This window comes from Haliaeetus albicilla, chromosome 13 (assembly GCF_947461875.1).
Source record: "Haliaeetus albicilla chromosome 13, bHalAlb1.1, whole genome shotgun sequence".
In the NCBI taxonomy this organism is placed as follows: domain Eukaryota; kingdom Metazoa; phylum Chordata; class Aves; order Accipitriformes; family Accipitridae; genus Haliaeetus; species Haliaeetus albicilla.
In genome coordinates this window covers 23566623-23585963 of record NC_091495.1, presented here as the reverse complement: position 1 = coordinate 23585963, position 19341 = coordinate 23566623, and the positions used below count along the sequence as shown (strand labels likewise).

At 36.0% G+C, this 19341-nt stretch overlaps 1 protein-coding gene across 2 annotated transcripts in view; it reads left to right on the top strand.

The window, feature by feature from the left end:
• Positions 1–19341, top strand: part of TTC27 (tetratricopeptide repeat domain 27) — a 142282-nt gene that overhangs the window by 54028 nt on the left and 68913 nt on the right. The window lies entirely within an intron of this gene.

The following is a 19341-nucleotide window of genomic DNA, read 5'->3' as shown; positions in this document are numbered from 1 at the left end:
ACTCAAGACAAAACACAGTTTGATTCCTTCCTCAATCTTTTCTGCTTTTGTGTGTTTTACAACAGTAGTTTATACGGGGAGGTGGACGAGAAAAGGCCAGTGGTTATATTGTCATTTTTGTTTACTTTCCACAATGTTAGACTTCAGCTTTGGTACACTAAGGAGTGCTCGCTCTCCCACCTAAGCCTGGTAGTCTGAGCCCCTTTTGCCATAGTAGTGCCATCTGAAGAAGTAAATTCCTCTTAAAAGTGTGTGAATAGCATCTCAGCAAAAATCCCTTTGATTTCAATTGAGCTAGAATTTTATCTCTGACACTTGTAGTTATGTGAAAGGACTGTGGACAGTAATCTTAGGTTAACTATGGTAATGTTGGGTTGGGTTTTTTTGTTGTGGTAACAGGAAATCTGTAAAAAAGAAAATCCTAATCTTTTTGTTAGACAGATAAATGTAAAATAGGTTGGTTTTAAAGTAATGTTTGTTTAAGTCCCTATGCTAATACAGTACATGAAAGATCTGCATGAGGGAGCTGAGTGAATCAGTGTAAAACAGTTTGGTTTATGTAGGTTTTCTATTTGTTGCTACAATGATCATAGTGCTTTCTCATGATATAGTTTGTGAAGTATTTTGGTTTGAACTACAGTTTTGGTTTTTTAAAAGGTGGGAGTAGAGAGCAGGAAAAAATTGAAATGTAGGAAAAAATGAAACTGTCTGCTCTCACTTCATACTGTAGTAATTGAGGTACCAAATAAGCATATTAAAGAATAATGACCATTAAAGGAGGCGAAAACACTTACAGAAAGAATAAATATGTGCAAAGGAAGGAAATGCACACATAGAAGAGGCCATAGGAATGAAAAAAGGTGGTGAACCGAGTACTACAAGCTTTTCTAAAAAATGATGAAGCTATTACAGTATAATTTTTTTGCAGAAATAATGTCAATGCAAATGTATGAAATGTCAAGACATGCATATAATTTTGTTGAAACAAACACTGCCGTTTTTGTTGTTAAAATAATATATTTTAAATTGAGGGTTTTCTGTGAAAACTCAGAATTTTCCTTCTCATATTTTCTTTCCTGTCAAACTCCCTGGACTTTTTTTGTATACTCCCTGCTTCAGTCTTCCCATGACCTACTACTGTTTGCATAATTCTTGGGTGGAAAAGCAGCCATTATATACCTGAATCTTGAAATAACTTCGCCATATATTCTATCCTTTTAATATTAAATGGAGTGATATTGTGATAACAGAACATTTTTAACAAGATTGGCCCTACTCCTGTAGTGGTGTACTTTCCAGAATACTGAAACTAGAAGTGGGATTTTGCTGTTTCAACATTTGAGTTTTCAAACATTTAAACACTCTTCAGGTTTTACAGCAGAGAAAAGGTCAAGGTAGCACATATATATACTAGGCAAGAAAGATAATCAGCTTTACTGTCATCTTTTATCTGACAGTGCTTGACAGATTGTACTACCTGTTATCTGAGGTGTAGGAGATCTGTTGGGTGAATTCTTCATAATGATGAAAAAATTAAACTGCATTTTTCTGCCATCTAGTGGCTGATTCCTCAAAAATAACAGGACAGCTGATGAACTTGCTCCTTAAATATTTATTGCAGTGACTGTGAGGAGCTTGTGTTTTCATTCATTTATTTATTTATCTTTTTATAGAGCTTTTAAGTCAGCTACAGCTTGCTTCACCCTTGTAAGATCAGTAGCCACTATCAGGATAGATATCCAAAGAAACACAGCTGAAAGATATGTGTAGGCTTCCCTATCACTTTTGTGCTTTGAGTAGCAAAAAAGAAGAGTCCATAATGATAAACGAACAAGAATGTAGATCTTGCTGGTGGTGCAAAGTGGACAGCAGTGGCTTAAAGAAGTAGCTCGTAGCCTAAAAATTAGAGGAAATAATGAATTTCAATATCAGGATAGTGTTCTTTTAAACTTCTGCTTAATGTTTCTGAGTTAATTGGATGTAGGGACGCAATTCAATCTTAACCATTATTTTCTCTTTTGATCTTGACCTATGTTCCCAAGACACAAACAAGAACAAGTATGAATTGTAACATTACCATCCCAGATCTTTCCTGGAAACTGAAAGCAGGAATCAGATATTATCTTATTTAAGTTCTTTTCAATAAAGGCATCTTCTGTGGAGTTTGCACCTGAGCCTAAAATCGTGGATAGTCACTGCAGAATTTCATGATAAAATCTCTGAGCTCTTTTACATCTTAGCTCTGAGTCACCAAGGCAAGCAAATCCATCGCTGTGCTCCCTGGCAGTAGGGATGTTCTGTGTGAATGTTAACACAGGCTTGGTTCTTAAGGTGTCTGCTAGCTGAGCAAGTAAGTGGCACCGCAGTTGTTATCACTTGTGTTGAAGGTATTTACCAAGCTTTGGTATTACCTAGCAAAACAGGCAAATGAGCACTGTATCAATGCCGCTCTAGTAAATTCTTTAGCATCATTTAAACTGCTATGTGTGTGTGTGTGTGTGAGCAGGCATCTTCTCAGCCTACATGTGGATTCCTAAATCTGCAGGCTGGTTAGATGGTTGTCATGCATTCATCTGATATCTGCTGAAATTTATGTTTCCTGAAGAAAGGAGGGCATTTCAAGATACCTTAGGAAACCTGAGAAATTGTAAGGCGTTTTTAATAGATCAGTGAATTGGCAAGAGATCCTCTTGCTTTGGACACTGCAAAACAAATGCATGTGACCTGCAATTTCTCTCAAGCAGAGAGAATTAAGGTCCAGGTAGTATGAGAGGGAAAGGATGATCAAAGTGAACTCAAGTAGATGATGTGGTCCTGTCTCATACCAGGTGTAGTTTGGCAAACAGGCATTCTAAACTCCCTTTTATATCTGTAGAGGTTGAAAATTACTAGATCTGTAAGATTATATATATATGTATTTTAAACAACATAGCTTACAGTCCTAAAAATAACACTTTTAAGTCACTATTAGTCACTGCTTGGTGACTGCAGTCAAATACAAAAGGATTGCTGCTTTTCATTTACTGAAGTTGCTTGGGAATAGTTGCCATTGTTCTAAAAGTACTAACTTTTGTAACTAAGAATTGCTTTTAGTATTGCTAATTTTTGGAGAAAGGTGTGGGGGTATATCAACTCCTGTGTACTTGTGTACGTAGTCTCACTAGCTGGGATAGCTCCTCTTGGTACAATAATTTGGGCTTCAATGCTTGAGGTGTTCTAGTGAAATCTGTTCACCTATCATCAGCATAATATTTCAACTTTTAAGCTGTTAATCTATAGCTGAAATTAGATACATTTGATTTCCTTTTTTTTTCTGCTTATAGTTAAATTGTTGATTTGATATCTTTACATGAGAAGTAATGTAGCTCACATACTTAAGAATAAACATAAAATTAAACATTTGATTTTAAAGGAAATTAAATATTCTTTTTCTCACGCATAATTGTTTAGGGAAACAATTGTAATGTTTTTAATTAATTCTGTTATCATAAGCACTTGGACTCCTGAGAAAACTAAGATCTTTTTTAGAAATCAAATACCGCACAAGCTGCTTCAGAGACACAGTTACGCATATGATATTTGGCAAACTTTCTGATTTAGCTAACTGTATATTGCATTTAAAAGCCATTTTTAAGAGAGGAAAAGAGGGACAGTGAACCAGTAGTGAAACCCAGTGCTTCTCTGTTAGAATTACTGGTTTCTTCCTTATAATAAACTTTTTTTCCCCAGAGCTTTCTATAAAGGAAGTAGGAAGTATACGATGCAAGAAACAAAAGAACTAACTCGGTACTGCTTTCACATTGAGGTTTTGTAGTTTAGTTTATTCCCAGCTCCCCAAGTTAGTTTTACAGTGCCTAAATATGCTTCCTTATCCAGTCTTTAATTTCAATGGATTGTTTTTAATATTAAAAAACAAATGTGAAGTCTGCTGGGTTTTATATTGGGCAGCAGTTTTTCCCTAGAAGTTCACAAGTACATCACTGATCTGTATATCAGTGGCCCAAATACTTTTGTAGAAAAAATAATCCTTTTCATAAATGAATAAGAGTAAGGTCTTAAAAGAACTTCTATTAAATATTTGCTGTTTGCATTATTTCAAATAGGTAATGCGGTTAAGACAATATACCAAAGAGGAGATTAAATGAACGACACTGTTATATAAATGTACATGACATTTCAGTATATTTTTTAACAGAATTTTTTTTTAATTACATTTAAAGCTCTATAAAAGATGTCCATCATGTGAACATGAATTTTAGAACAGGAAACTAAAAAGTATTTCTGAAATGTAAAAGAGTTCCAGGAACATATGAAAGCTCTATGTAAGAACTGGTAAATCTTCCTTTATGTTTTAATTTTAAGATTATGCAGTTCTTGCAGAGAAATAGGGGAAGAATAAAATACTAGATGGTGTTACATTTTTCTTTTACAAAAGAGAAAAATGTTTAAAAAAAACCACTAGTAAGATTAGACTCTGCAATACAAATTCTAACAGCTTTATAGAAAGCTTATACTATAGCTTATAGTGTACATACTGGGGAGGCAATTCAGTGTTTCATAGTCTGATATGACACACCAACAGAATATGCAGGATTAAGGAGCTGCAGCTGGTCCTTACCTTACTATCACCCCTTCCATCTGTCCTAGCCCTTGCTTTGTCCAAGAGAAATGGTCTTTGTGGTAAATGTGATGAGCACTTAGCTCAGTGTAGGAGAATATTACTTTTTTCCCTTATTAGTGTTATGATTAAGGGACTTTGAGTGGTAGCAACAGTATTAACCTGTAGGGGACTGAGGAGTAAAAGTAACTAGAAACTGTGGAAGATAAGCCTCTTGCTTTGTGCTTCCCACATCTTAGCCACATATTTGTATCCTTTGGAATCCATAGAAGATGAGAAGGGAAAGAAAAGGGACCATGGAAAATGTAGTTGCATTGGTTTGTTATACCCCTGAGACTTCTATCATTTATGAAGAGTAGAGCAGTTGGTTTCTGTATTAAGTGGTGGAAGACCAGGAAAAGGAAGTTCTGTCAGCTCTTCTGTCTATCGACACTTTGAACAGGTGAGGATATATTTCTTAAAGAGGAAAAAAAGGTGTAATAGCTTTTATTTTGCTCAGAGTACAAACTTAAAAATTATTCACCATCTTCTAACAAAAATACCTGATCATTCTGAAATTGTTCCAGAAATGCCATGAAGGATATGAAGGTCCGATGAAGGACTTGGAGAATGTGGAGGGAGTCTGTCAAAATCCAAGGAATACTGTGTATTCCAAAGATGGACCAGATGGGAATGCTTTCATGTCTTTTGGTTTTTTTCCACTGTGTTGAGCTACTGATTCCATAAGAGACTGTTTTTGCTAAGGAATTTGGGAATGGTTGGATAGATTATTTTTTTCAGGGGTGGGCATTTACTGAGTGTAATAGAAACTGACATTGTATGGTACCTTTGAAAATCACAGCAAAGAATTACAGTGCACATTTTATTGAGTGTGTGTGTATATGCATATATGAATACTTTTTCTGCTTTTCACTGTAGGAAGGGTGCTTTGGGAGGAGGGAGTGGAAGGTGGAAATGGGAATGCTTTGTTTTTCTCATCTTTTGTATGGCATTTGTGATATTAATGGTGAACTAGGGAGCAATCAAATCACAGCATATGATATTTTTAATGTTAAGCCTTCCTATCAAAATCCCTATAAAACTAACATGCCAATTTGGTTTCTAAAGAGAAGTTGTTTATATAGCTTAAATAAAAGCAGTGCATTTTTCTCTGCTGAGAAAATGGCTGCAGTTTTCTTTATGTTTTATAAGCAGCAAGAGTACTGAAAAGCTCATTAAGAGTGCCATGTGTCTCTACTGCTGTAACTTTTGTGGCTTTATAAAAAGTCTCTTTCACTTTTCTAAGCTGTGTTGCCTATTTTGAATAGCCTCTGTTGGTTACAAGATTATAACACTGCAAAGACTTTCTTTCAGCAAAGCCCTGCTAGTACTTCTAAGACCTTTTTTTTAAGTAAATGAATTCACAGCTATTGTATTCTTTTTTTTTTCTTTCTTTTTTTTTCTTCTAAGCACTTTTATTCAAAAGTCTGAATCATTTTCTAGGAATGTCAGGATCTAAGCACTTGCTGCTCATTTAACGCATGTATGCTTTCTGGCCCATCACACATTACTGGGAAATCTGATTGAGTGTAGCATAAGAGAAGCTGCCTCTTTCTGCTGGAGTATAATGTGCAAAGGCTCAAGTTGATTTCTTGGAAGCTTATTCACAAAGTGTCTGGAACTTATGTTCACAATGTATTGTGGATAGGAAATTAACCTAGTGTTTTCAGTTATTCTTGCTGCTGTTGTATTGTATGCATTTAGATGTTTTAGGGTAAAGTAACTGGGTGCTGTAGTACATGTGTTGCAGTGCAGGGGGGAAGCTTGCATTCCATTCCAAAAGTGGGATTAAGTAACAGTCTGTTTGAAGTTGTTTTATTTTACAAAATATCAGATTTCAACATCATTGACACTTTTATCCCTTTCAACTTTGTTCTGCTCTGTGGTGTACATTCTTCCCCGAGTCCATGAGATCCACAGCTCTGCTTGCATCATATCTTACAGGAGAAGATTCCTGATTTGTTGTGTGCCTTTCTGAGCAGGAAGAAATTTGGGATAGCCTTTCCTTTCTAGAATAGTCTGCTCTTCCATATAATCTGTACAGAATTACTCAAGCAATAGATTTTAGTGGTCTTACTGAAAACCGCAGTGGTAAGAGAACATGAAAATCATGTTTCAATATTAATAGATTATTTGCTTGTCTAAGGGTTTGAGAAGTGAAGCAGGCAAATTTGATGACAGTTAGTAAGACTTTTTCCCACAGCAGCCTTCCTTCTCCCCCTCCTCCTTCCTCTTTATCTATCAGCAGCTCACTTATTTTTTCTAGCAACCTCTCTGACAGCCAGTTGACATGTTGCAGGCTTCCCTTCCCCCTCTTGTGTCCTTTACCAGTTATAACTATTATAATTTACTTTAGCAAGAAAGATTGCATTGCAACAAGATGAAATTAAAACGCCTATTCAACAAAATGCTGAGGTATCATCTGAAGGAAATAAGACATTCTCACTGCTCTGTGTAGTGCTTAATGTTCCCTTTTTGACAATATTCTGATGATCAGTTCAATTAATATGTTATCAGTACTAGCAGTCACTTTTTTTTTTAGTGATTTATATTCTAGTGATCTGCCTGGTTGGCTGGGGTGGGGGCACTTTTATTTCACTAGGTGAACTAAACAAGGGGTAAATCCAAGTCTCGCTGTTTTCAAAGTAAACTTACATTTTTGTTCTTTTACCATATGTGAGGAAGAATTATTCTTAAAGTTTATTTAGCTGTCCTAATGTCTTGCCCTGATCTCTTCTGCCTAGTTTTTAGTATTGTCCCTTCATTTGTTTTTTTCTATCTAACCCAACATTTCAAATATTACTCTAATCTTGCTTGTTCCATAGCATCTGAAAAAATGAAGGTGGTTGAATTCTTATTTGCTGGTCAAGTTCCTACTGTGTCTAAGCAACTGAGTTTAATTTTCTCTGATCATATCATGTCTGTATTTTGAATTGGAAGTAGAACATTTCTCATGTCAGCACCCCAAACATTCTTTCTGGTCTATATTAAAGGTAACAGAATTTTTTTAACTTATTGTACAATTTAGGATAGGTTTGAATAGAATGCCATAGTTGTTGATCAGTCATGAAGTATGTGTTTTTTCTTCCCCCTCAAGGTGTCTGAAGTGTGCAAATCTGATACTCTCTGATTCATTTAACATCACTAAAATGTCACTGTGTTTTTTGTTTTGGTTTGGTTTTTTAAGAGAAACAGGTGCAGTCAGTTCTAGCTATTCTTCTGTTCTAGCTGCTTTGGGGGGAAATGTAAGATGAACTTGATAAGAAATAAATCTATCTTACCCTGCTTCTGCATGGTTTTCTATTCCCCCAAAACTAGGGATGAAAAAATAAAATGTCTCCAGTGATTTTTCCTTTTTTTTTTTTTCCTTAGGTCTTTTTAATCCTGAAGTTTTGGGTAGCCAAGCTATTGGAAGGGATTTCTAATTGATATTTTCTTCTGGGGATTTATTGATGGTCAATTTAAGATTTTTGTGGGAAGAATTATGTTTCTAAGTCTATAAACCATGGGCTTTTGAAAGGAGATATAAAGGGGAAAGATTTGGGGTTTTTTTAACCTGTTTTTGAAAAATTTTCCTAAACAAACACTTATAGCTTAGATTCAGCAAAATATCCATTTACATGCTTAGGTGTCCTCATTTGAGCAAACTCCATTCTGTTCAGCAGTGATCTTCGGTGTGTTTTTGTACAGTGTGCTGCCATTGTATAAGTAGTTAGTTGGCTTCAGTATGTTGTGGAAAAGCTTAGTGGCATCCATGTTATAGAAGGATGAAGGTTAAGCAGCTCTGATTCTGGTATTTCTACAGTATTTCCTTTCCTGTCTTTTCTTAAAAACAGCAAGTTTAAATAGTAAAGTGGAATTTTCAAGTGCTGTTGACCAGAAATTAAGATGTTAAGATTATATTAATGAAACATCTAAATACATCTGCATGGAGGTTGTATGCACATTTATTTTACTTGTATGTACAGAATGCTTGAATTCCAGTACTGATCATGTACTAAGCATTACGTTATGACTCAAGGGCAGGGGAAGCATGTATTCTTGCCAGCAGACCCCATCACTCAGCTTTTTCTTCCACAAATACATTTTTACTGGCATAACTTACGTACTGATAAGCAAAGTGTTATTTTTAATAATTATTTTTACATCAAATATGCAAGAAAATTTCATAAGGTAATTTGCATGAAGTGTTTGTGACCCTTATGAAAACTAATTTCCAGTTGTGTGAATACATAAATATTCTGGTTATGAAGGTTAGCTCATTACATGAGGAAATACAAACAATGCCGGCTCATTTAGTGGACTGTTCATGTAAAGTATATCATAAAGAGTCTCATGATTACTGTGAGAAAATTCAGACTTTTTCTGTGTATAATTTATACCCTTAGCATATATGATAATATGGTATGGCATAAACACTTCTGACATGTTTGGATTGGCTGCATTAATCATAGCAAGTAGAGCTGATAGTTATGAAGACTATTCAAATAAATGCCAATAAAATGTTTAAAAGCATCGTGTTCTCTTTGTTTCAATTTGCAAAAATGTTTTAGAAGTATTTAAACTATTTAATGTTTTTCTATCTGTGAAGCTGAGATTTGAGGCCTTTTCTGAATGGAAATAAAAATCATGACACTAGATATTAGTTGGTGTATTTTGATGTATTTGAGAAGATTTTACTGCCTGTCTATAATATCCTTAAGCATGTCTTGCATTAATTAAATTGGGTCTTGTGCTTTTTTTCTTGAAAGACTTCATGTTTTGTGTCATCTAGATTTTTCTTCAGTACATTTGTCAGAATATGTTGGCCGGCACATTCTACAATGACTTTTATCTAGTCTAGACCAAAGATGAGAGAGAAAATAACTTTTATGAATTTCTATAAATAGACTGTGAAAGATTTTTCTGTGCTTTAAAATGAGATGTTTGATTTTAAGATTACAACACTCAGAGAGGAACAGCATATGCATTTGCATTCCCCCAAACTAGTATCATACCTGGTTTGTTTTTTATCATTGGCTAAAACTGACTATGTTTTCTTTGCTTTTTAGTTTAATACATGTCGGTGAAACCCTTTCTGTTTTAGAATAAAGGAAGGAAATATGTTTAGAAAATTGTTTTTATTTTGTTTTGAACATATTGCATGATTTGAAGCTGTTTAACAGCTTAGTAGTAAGATTCAGAAAGCAAGTAGGTTATTTAGTTGCTGGAATAAGGCCATATTTCTCATCCTACAGTTTATTGTGTAAGAACTGCAGTGTGTGTATTTATTTGTCTGTATATTCTGTATCTTTCCCTTATCTGTAGTAGGCAAACATTTACTTATGTGTGTGTTGAATCTTTAACAGAGCTGGGAAAATGTGAAGCTTGGAGATGCGTAACTAAAAAGATTGCCTCTTCTGTTTATCTAAGGAAAATGTCTTGTAGCTTTTTCAGACTAGATATAAGGAAGAAATTTTTTATGAAGAGGGTGGTGAAACATTGGAAGAGGTTGCCCAGAGAGGTGGTAGATGCCCCATCTGTGGAAGCATTCAAGGTCAGGTTGGACGAGGCTCTAAGCAACCTAATCTAGTTAAGATGTCCCTGCTTATTGCAAGGGGGTTGGACTAGATGACCTTTAAAGGTCCCTTCCAACCCAAACTATTCTATGATTCTTCATCCAATTTTCGTATTTATTTTAATAACTGCTGTTGTTTATGTGCATAATAAAACTGGACAGGTGCTAGACTGTTCTGTTTGAATCTTAATCCATTAGAGCTCATGCTTTTAACTTCCTTCAAGTCTAAACACATCCCAGACATTGCCTTTGGTCTCTAATAAATATATTCAGAGTATAGCTTCTCTCCACACACCTCTGTCAGATTTGGGAACATTACTCACTTTTGCCCACCAAGACAGGATTTTCTTTCATGCTCCCCAGCAGTCTCTCACTCATTTTTTTCAGCATTAGTCACTTGTGCCTATGTCACCTTCCTTTTTTTTGTTTAGTCATCTATGCCATGTTCATCTTAGCCCTCCTTTGTCAGCTCTCGCCTCCTGTTTATCTGACTTTTACTCTTGCTCTCACCCTCCCTAATTACTTTCTTCTTCACATATTGCTGACTCTGTTTTTATTCCTTTTCTTCCTTGCTTTTGGTTGTTGTGTAAGGAGTTGGTCTTCTTTCAGGACCATTGTGTCTTCAGTCTCTGAAAGGAAGGTGGCTCCAGCTTTGTTTTGCTCCTGGAAACTAAACTCTTGCATACAAGGTTTAAAGCCAGGCTCCTGGTGACCTCCAGCAGCTTGATCCTATTGCATGTAATGGGAACCGTAGCTCCTTAAAGAGACAGAATACTTCTGCTGGTGAAGTCAGGAACTGGAAGAAATCAGAAATCAAATATTTTTTTAGTGGACATCAAGACTTGTTAATATGCTCTTTCCTGGGAAACTGCTGAGACTGTCCTAGAACTCTCACTGAAATTGTCATCTCCAGACTTTGACCCTAGCCGCTTAGTCCACCAAACAGTAATTGAGGCATGCCTCTTGCATTCAACATGTTACACTTATTGGTGAGCACCCGGTATTGCACAATGTAGAACTGCTGAATAGTAGACTGTTGTAGGCAGAATTCCTACAACTGGATGCTGGTGGATGCTGGCATTCAAAACAGGGGAAAACCAGGTATGATACACTCCCTGTAGACTCCTGTCTGGCATTGTGTGGATTTTCCTCTGATATGCCTCACCATTGTTCTACAGACAGCTGTTCTTACAGACTGAAGGTTGTGAAGATGCTTTATAGAAATTCTATACATGGCTTAATAGTAAAGTCAGTGGCAACCTTACTATAAATCACTGTTTTAGGCATGTAATTCTTCCTGATTTTTTTTTCGCTGTTCCTGTTACAGAAAAAAATGTGATAGATGATTTTGACTAGTTAACATCATTATAGGATGGATTCACAAATGGTATTTTTATAATGTAAAAACTGTATGTAACTGTTGAAGTATTCTTGTTGACTAATCTTAAAGTTTTGAAATTATGAAAACATTTAAATTGGTTCTTTTCAAGAAGATAATTTTATGCCTTTTACTGAGGATGTGAAGGGAGCTTTTAAAGCTCCATTATGTTGTATAATTTTTATGGTTGTGCTCCAAATCTGTCTGAGAACCAGTATTTTTGCTACCCTACTTTCTCTTCCTGCAAAAGATACTGTTAAGCTATTTTAAGGATAATTATTGTAAATGGATATTTGTCCTGAAGTTATCACTGCAAAAGTAAAGATAAAAGTTTCTGCTAGAGTAAGAATCTGTGCTGCATCAGGTGGCAGCAGTATATAAAGCAATGCTGTTGATAGACCAAATAAACAGGAAGCATCAGTGGCAGTCTATGGAAAAAACATAGTAGTGAGCTCATAAATGCGAGTAGGCAGGCAGAACAGACAACTTCCACCAGCCTGGGGCAGCTGCATAAGGATGCCTGATCTGTCAGGCCTAAGGGATTTTTCCAGTGGTCTGGAGTGCTGCAAACATTGAGTTTGCCCTGAACAGTTCAAACAAGCAAAGAAGCGGAAAAAAAGAAACAGGAACCTTAATGTGTACTCTTACCTGGATTTTGCTGAGTAAGAAGTACTATTTTAAAAAAAATAATAATATATGTGCTGAGAAAGAGTTGACCAACCTAAAGAAAGTATTGACAAATCATGGTTCTTGTCTGTAGCCATAGGCAGCAGTACCAGAAATGGAAAGAGGATAAGTTAAGCTATAGCAGTGTCTGTTCCAAAAATGCTCCTTGTCAGAGGAGAGGCAAGGTTGAGGGTGGGGTGGAGCAAGCAGGACAGAGGATTTAAAAGCCTACTATGGTAGTTTCCAAGGGAATACCTAGTAGGGGGTAGGACATGTTTCTTCTCCCATGTGGCCAATCTGAATGGAACAAGTTAGAAAATATTCTCCATTGGCACCAATTTTCTATCTTTCTCCCTTTTTTCAATCATTTGCTTTGTTTGTCTTGAGACTAAACAGACTGCAGGTCCTCAGACAGCAAGTTACCATTGCATATAGTCCTGAAACTATCTATCTTTCAAATATGGTATCTAGCCGTTCTCAAACCAAATTCACTGTTTTACTACCTGTGCAAGACCATTTCTTTAATGTGCTTTTCTGTTTTTCAGGATAATAAATATCAAAAGAGCACATGATGTGTTCAGAACCTTGGCATAGATGGTGAAATTCCTGAGGCTGAGCAGTTAAAACGAGAAATTCACTGTTGTTTAATACCTAGGGAAATCCTCATCATTGGTACCAAAGAGTTAAAGTCTAATCTTTTGAATCCAAAAACCTGATTTATTGCTGTCGAGATTGGGCCTTAGGATATAAATGCAGTACTGTGATGTGGCGTGGAAGTCTGTACTTAGCCTGTTTCAGGAGTAAGTCCAAACCACAGACCTGAAAAAGACAATGCTACTACAGTCAAATCTGGCTGAAGTTGTTTTCCGCATAACACAGAATAAGTGATATGTTTGGCGCAACAGAGCGAGTGTCAGTAATATGGCTGGACTCCATTCTAAGTGAAAATGGGAGCCATATCTTATGTGGTTTACCCTTCACTAGTTATTGAAAGCAGATTACTTTAAATAAAACAGTATCTTCTTTCTTCATGACATTTCCTTTTCTTCTCTAGTTTCTTCCTTCTCCTAAAAAAATTGAGAACCTCCAAGGAAAACTTAATTCTGAGCTTAAATAGTGTCTCAAAATGAAAAGAAAAACCAACCCAAAAACCAACTTAAGCAACAGCATGACAAATTATTCTTTTTTTAACTCTTACAAGAGGATACAATATGCATACCACTTAGTATCATTGCCGAGCATTAAGCTCTTAGAAACTTGCTAAATATCAGCCCACCGATGCCCATTAATGTGGAAGAAAATTTAAACAATTTTGGACAACCAGGATAGATCTGCAGTTTGGATATATAATTGAACAAATAATATGACACTCAGATAATACCTTTATATTATTATTAGAAAGTAGAAAATCATAAGGCGGAAAAAAAAAGCATTAAAACATTTTCCTAGCAGAACCTGATTTGAGTTGATTTTTCCAGTGTGTCTAAAATGACTTTGAATTGTGATTTTTTGTTCCTGCCATCGGTTTCTCTGAAAGTTACGTACCTGCATGCATGCAAGTTAAATAACAGACCGCATTATGCAGAATCAAAGAATCATGTTTATAGCTCACTCTAGGTGTCTCCCTACTTTTTGTTTTATTTATGTTCCATGCAAGCTAATGTGATCTTGCTTTTCTGTGTTTCTGTTATATTTAAATCCATACAAAACGTTGAGTCTTTTGTTTCCAAGGAAGATTCTTCAGTAAGCATAAAACTTTGTACTCCTTTCACGTAGCTTTTTCTGTGGAATGTATTAGGCTTCCCTTGCAAGCGAATGTTTCTTTAGTGCTTGTTTTCTTTGACCTCTTTGTCTGTGAAGTGTAATGTAGGGGACACTGGGCCACCATTTCAGTTTTATCTGCAGAGCTACATTCACAGCTAGCTGGAAGGACAATCATCACATGCTTGTCTTCTACTTCTGACGAGAGGTCAGATACCAGTATACCTGTGTCTGCATGAAATGACCTCCTTTAATTTAATTTTCTTAATACAGACGATATTTGTGTGTTTCTGAGTTGCAGGGTTATGGAGAAAGACAGGAGATTTTCCAAGAAAAAAACATAGAAAACATCCAACGTAAGAGAAAGCTCAGGAAATTCTTGCTGTGTATTCAGAAGGCGTTAAGACTGCAGCAGGAAGAAGAAGAAACAGATAGGGACTGAGCTTTGGACATGAACATTGTTCTAACAGGTGCTTAACCATTTCCCTTAAAAATGTACTTGGGGAGAGGAAGAGAGAGTTGTTTTGGTTAGTATTCTTTCTGCGTGTGAGAAAGCATTCATGGAAGCAAAAGGAGAGAAAAAGAAAGATGCAGCATTTTACAGAGCAACGTATTTATATCAGTTAGTAAAAGCAGCAGATGTAGACCTTTCTTATCTTTCTTTTCGCTCCCTGACCTTCAAAAATAAAATAAAATAAAATTCACTGCAGATGAGAACTGGCCTAGGCATGACTTCAGGTTTCAAATGAGACGGTTATGGAGAATGGAAAGGGAAGTTAGATGTTGTCCTAACTAATGATACTTACAAGAACCGAGACCAGAGGCAGCCTCATTTTACCTGAATGTTACCTATGTAGGCTTTGCTAGAGAAAACAAGATGAACAAACAGGCTGTGAAGTCTGAGGATATTTTCTTTTGGGAAGTCATCCTTTTTCCCCATCAGGACTTCTAGTCATATTGTCAGCTGAGTATGCTGAGTCTGAGTATTGACTGAACAAAGGAAAAGGACACTCGTGAATGTGGAGTAATGTTACTCTATTGCTGAGAAGCAGCTGTGTTGGTTTTTTTTCAACAAAGAATGCTTTCTTTTAAGGGTATGTAGAAAAGCTAGCTGAAGAAAGATACTGAAGTATCTTGGTATTTCTAATGAGGATAGTAACAGTATCTTTGAGCAGATAACAGATTATAGTCTTTGCAATGTTTTGGCAGAGTTGAACTATTGAAAGTAACAGATGCATTTATTTTGTAAAAAATTCACTCATCGTTCTGTTTTCAGTACTCTTCCAATATCTTCAGTGAAAAGAGACAATGTATAGTCCTTTTAATGGAAATTATTCTTCCCTTTCTTAGGCTGGCTTTTATAGTGCTATCTACAGAAATATGATTAATTGTCTTACTTTAGAGGAAATTAAGAAGAGTTGTACACAGTGGGGTGTTTTGTTCTTTTTAAAGAGACAGATCACTTTAGTAATGGGAGTACTGATTTATATTCCCTTACACCTATTGCTAGCGTACCAGCTAGTACAATACTGAAACTGATTAAATCTGTGGAAACACTTACATGTTTCTCAACTTGGTCCTTGCCTTGAGTTAAAAACTGTAGCAGAATGCAAGGTACACCTTAGGGTTTTTTCAGTTCGAAATCTGTGATCTATAAAGTCTGGTTTAGAGCATATCTTTTCCACCACCCAGATGAAACAGTGTCGTGGTTTAACCCCAGCCAGCAACTATGCACCACGCAGCTGCTCACTCACTCCCCCCCCATCCAGTGGGATGGGGGAGAAAATCAGGAAAAGAAGTAAAACTCCTGGGTTGAGATAAGAACGGTTTAATAGAACAGAAAAGAAGAAACTAATAATGATAACACTAATAAAATGACAACAGTAGTAATAAAAGGATTGGAATGTACAAATGATGTGCAGGGCAATTGCTCACCACCCGCCGACCGACACCCAGCCAGTCCCCGAGCGGTGAATCCCTGCCCCCCACTTCCCAGTTCCTAAACTAGATGGGACGTCACATGGTATGGAATACCCTGTTGGCCAGTTTGGGTCAGGTGCCCTGGCTGGGCATGAGAAGCTGAAAAATCCTTGACTATAGTCTAAACACTACTGAGCAACAACTGAAAACGTCAGTGTTATCAACATTCTTCACATACTGAACTCAAAACACAGCACTGTACCAGCTACTAGGAAGACAGTTAACTCTATCCCAGCTGAAACCGGGACAAACAGTCATTACAGAGGTATCTGCAGCCCCATGACAAACTCAAGGGAACCAAATGAGATTTGAGACTGGAAGATAAAATAAAATTATTGAGAAACTGTCTAGAGGATTCATTGGCAATAAGCACCTCAGTTGGGCATCTAACCGATGTGCATAAGCTAGGAACCTAGTTTTCTTCATAAAGTCAATGGAGAGTAAGAGGCTTTCTCAGGGACCCTCTAAGGTTGTTGCTTGTTCAAAATGGTCTTTTTAGGGAACCTTCCTGTCTTCGCTACCTGTGTAAAAAGACTCAGGGGAACTAACTTCCAAGCTTTCCTGCCTGATTTTTTATTCCTTGAAGTCCTAGGTACTACAGAAATGTCACAAAAGCCAGCACAATTTCCAAACTGACCTAGCAAAAATAATTTCCCAGAAGCTGTTCTTTGCAAGGTAGGTATCAGAAGGAGTAAGAGTTACTGCTTAAAACCAGTGCCATGGAGGGGAAATATATTTAGAGTGATAAGCAGGGTAGAATATGAGGATTCCTTTGGGTGGATGTTATCAAGAGCTACCCAATTGCTACAGAACACTATTTCAGTGGGGTAAAAAAAAAAGCTGTGAAAAATACAGTTAATGCGAAATGACATTAGCCTTCTTGTATACACTAGTGGAATATTTTGTAAGTCTTGTGAGAAGAAAATTTATTCCAGTCTTCCCTTCTAACTTTTGAATTGATTAAACCAGCTACTGAGTAACTCTTATTTTGTATTTAATGTACCTTCAGATGTGATAAATTCCAGATATGATAAATTCCAGAAAGAGTCAGTCACTTGCAAATTGAGATTAAATGAGATACTTAAGAACTTTAAATTGCATTTAGGTAAGTGCAATGTAATTGCTGCTATATTGAGTCTAACATTCATTTCTAAATCAGTCTAGTATAGTCTAAACAATTAACTAACTAAGAGGTTTTTAACATCTTTGCATACATTTTGCTTTATAAAGCATGGACAGAGAAAAAGGAGACTTGTAACAACTCTTCATAGCTGCAGATGGGAAAAAAAGGAAGTGTCCAGTGTGTACAAGTATTTAATTTTAAAACTCTCAGAATTAGTATTTTATTTCAAATGCATTCAATTATCCAAGACCATGAAATTATATATGTGAAAGAATCTCATTCAAACACATTGAAGTATATAAAAATGCAAAAAAACCTGGATAGTGTCCTCTTGTTTTAGCAGTCAAATTTAACAAGAGGTACTCTGTATTTACAATGATGTAATGTTACAAATTGAGTGCCAAGGCTGCCAGACAAGACTAGACAAAGCGAATTTTAAAAATATCGTTCTAATTAAACTAGTCCCTTGATGCGGATCACTGATCGTGTTTTGGCCTTGCTCTTGACTTTTTAACACAGACATATTTCTAATGGCTGTGGCTAAGAGCTTTAAGCCCAGCTCTGCTCATGATCAGCTAACACCTGTTGCGGTGAAAAGCTATTTTAGTTGTACAGTCCCAGGATTAGTTTTATAGACCAAAATAAACCCTTGTCATACAGTTGAGTGAATAGCTTTAGACTTCGGGAAAAAATATGCTGAATGTGTGGTCTAAACCTACTGAAATATATATAGAATATTAAAGCAGTACTGGAAAATGGCACTGTGCACATGCTGATGTCTCAGCCAGTGCAGGAAAGTAAATCTTCTCCTCTGTCACTTTACTTTCAGGATTTCTGCCTGTCTCTCTGGTTTGCCTGACTGACAGTCAGACACAATTCATTTAAAAAGAACATAGCATTTAATGACTGATAATTTGAAGGGACCATAAAAAAAATGACAAGTGATCATATGATTTGCTCTGTAACGTGCTATCTTGATGTAACAACTCATTAAAATCAATGAAAGACCTAATAAAGGAAAATAGATAACTTCTGCTGTTGCATGTTATACAGGCTCAAGCAGTGCATAATTCTTTGTTTTCTTGTTACAGTGCAAAGTTCTTGACTTGATACTCTAAAGGTGCTATGTAGAATTTATATTAGATACTGTTAGGCAAGAAAATATTTAAGACCTAACCAAGTAATAACACGTTTTCCCCATGCAGCACTGAAAAAGAAACAGGACTTGGAATAATGCCTAAAATAAAATTAATTATAAGTGTATAATACAAGTTGTGGTGTTTGCAAAGAAAATGTAAATTATCATTGTCTTGATAATTTTGCCATAAGACTGTTTGATCGATTAGTAGTCTGTAACTCCAAAGACTTTGCATATTGTTAGGTTTTTACAAATAAATTTTAGTTGTCAAAGCTATATGGAAGATGGTGTGGTCAGTTGCTAGCTAAAATTACTGTCTGTTTAATAGGAAAAAACCAGAAATTTTGTAAATAATTGCTTTTGTGTTGACGTATATACACTTCGAATTTGCAGGATAGGTTGGTAATATTTTGATTTTCCAGTCCAAATCACCCTTAGAGTGACTTGAAGTGTAGGATAGATTTCACTGTTCAGTGAAAGTGTGAAATTAAACAGATGTGTCAAGCCATATACAGCACAGGTTTTGATAATTGTTAAAACATATCAACAGGACCTTTGGTGTTTGTCTGATGTCTGAGCAATTCTTTTGACCTTGAGGAGAGATGTATGTGGAGTAGAATACACACTAATGCGAGTGTTCCCTCTGTTCAGATCTTTAAATAAAAAAAAATTAAAGAAAGAAAGAAACAAAGAGCAATCTACTAAGTGTATTGGCTAGTCTATGCTAGGAGCTAGATTTACTGGATAGATTACAGACTATCTTTTCTTCTCTGCCTTTCTACCTGCTAACCACTAAATATATCCACTATCATAAGATTTATGGAAGCCTTGCATTCTCAAGATATGAAAATACTATTTTCCTTGTTTGTGTCCCTTATCTTGTGCATGTTGCTCTCTAAGGACTTAATTATGCCAAATAGGATTAGAATTTGTCAAGTTGTAACAAGAATCATCTGAAATGAAATCCTAATGTAATTTTTTTGTTGTTGGGCCTTAGAAAATACGAAGGTGTTCATAGCTAATAAAATGTGACTGGAGAATATACAGCGTTAGATCTTCTAATTGCTTGTGCCTAAAGCAA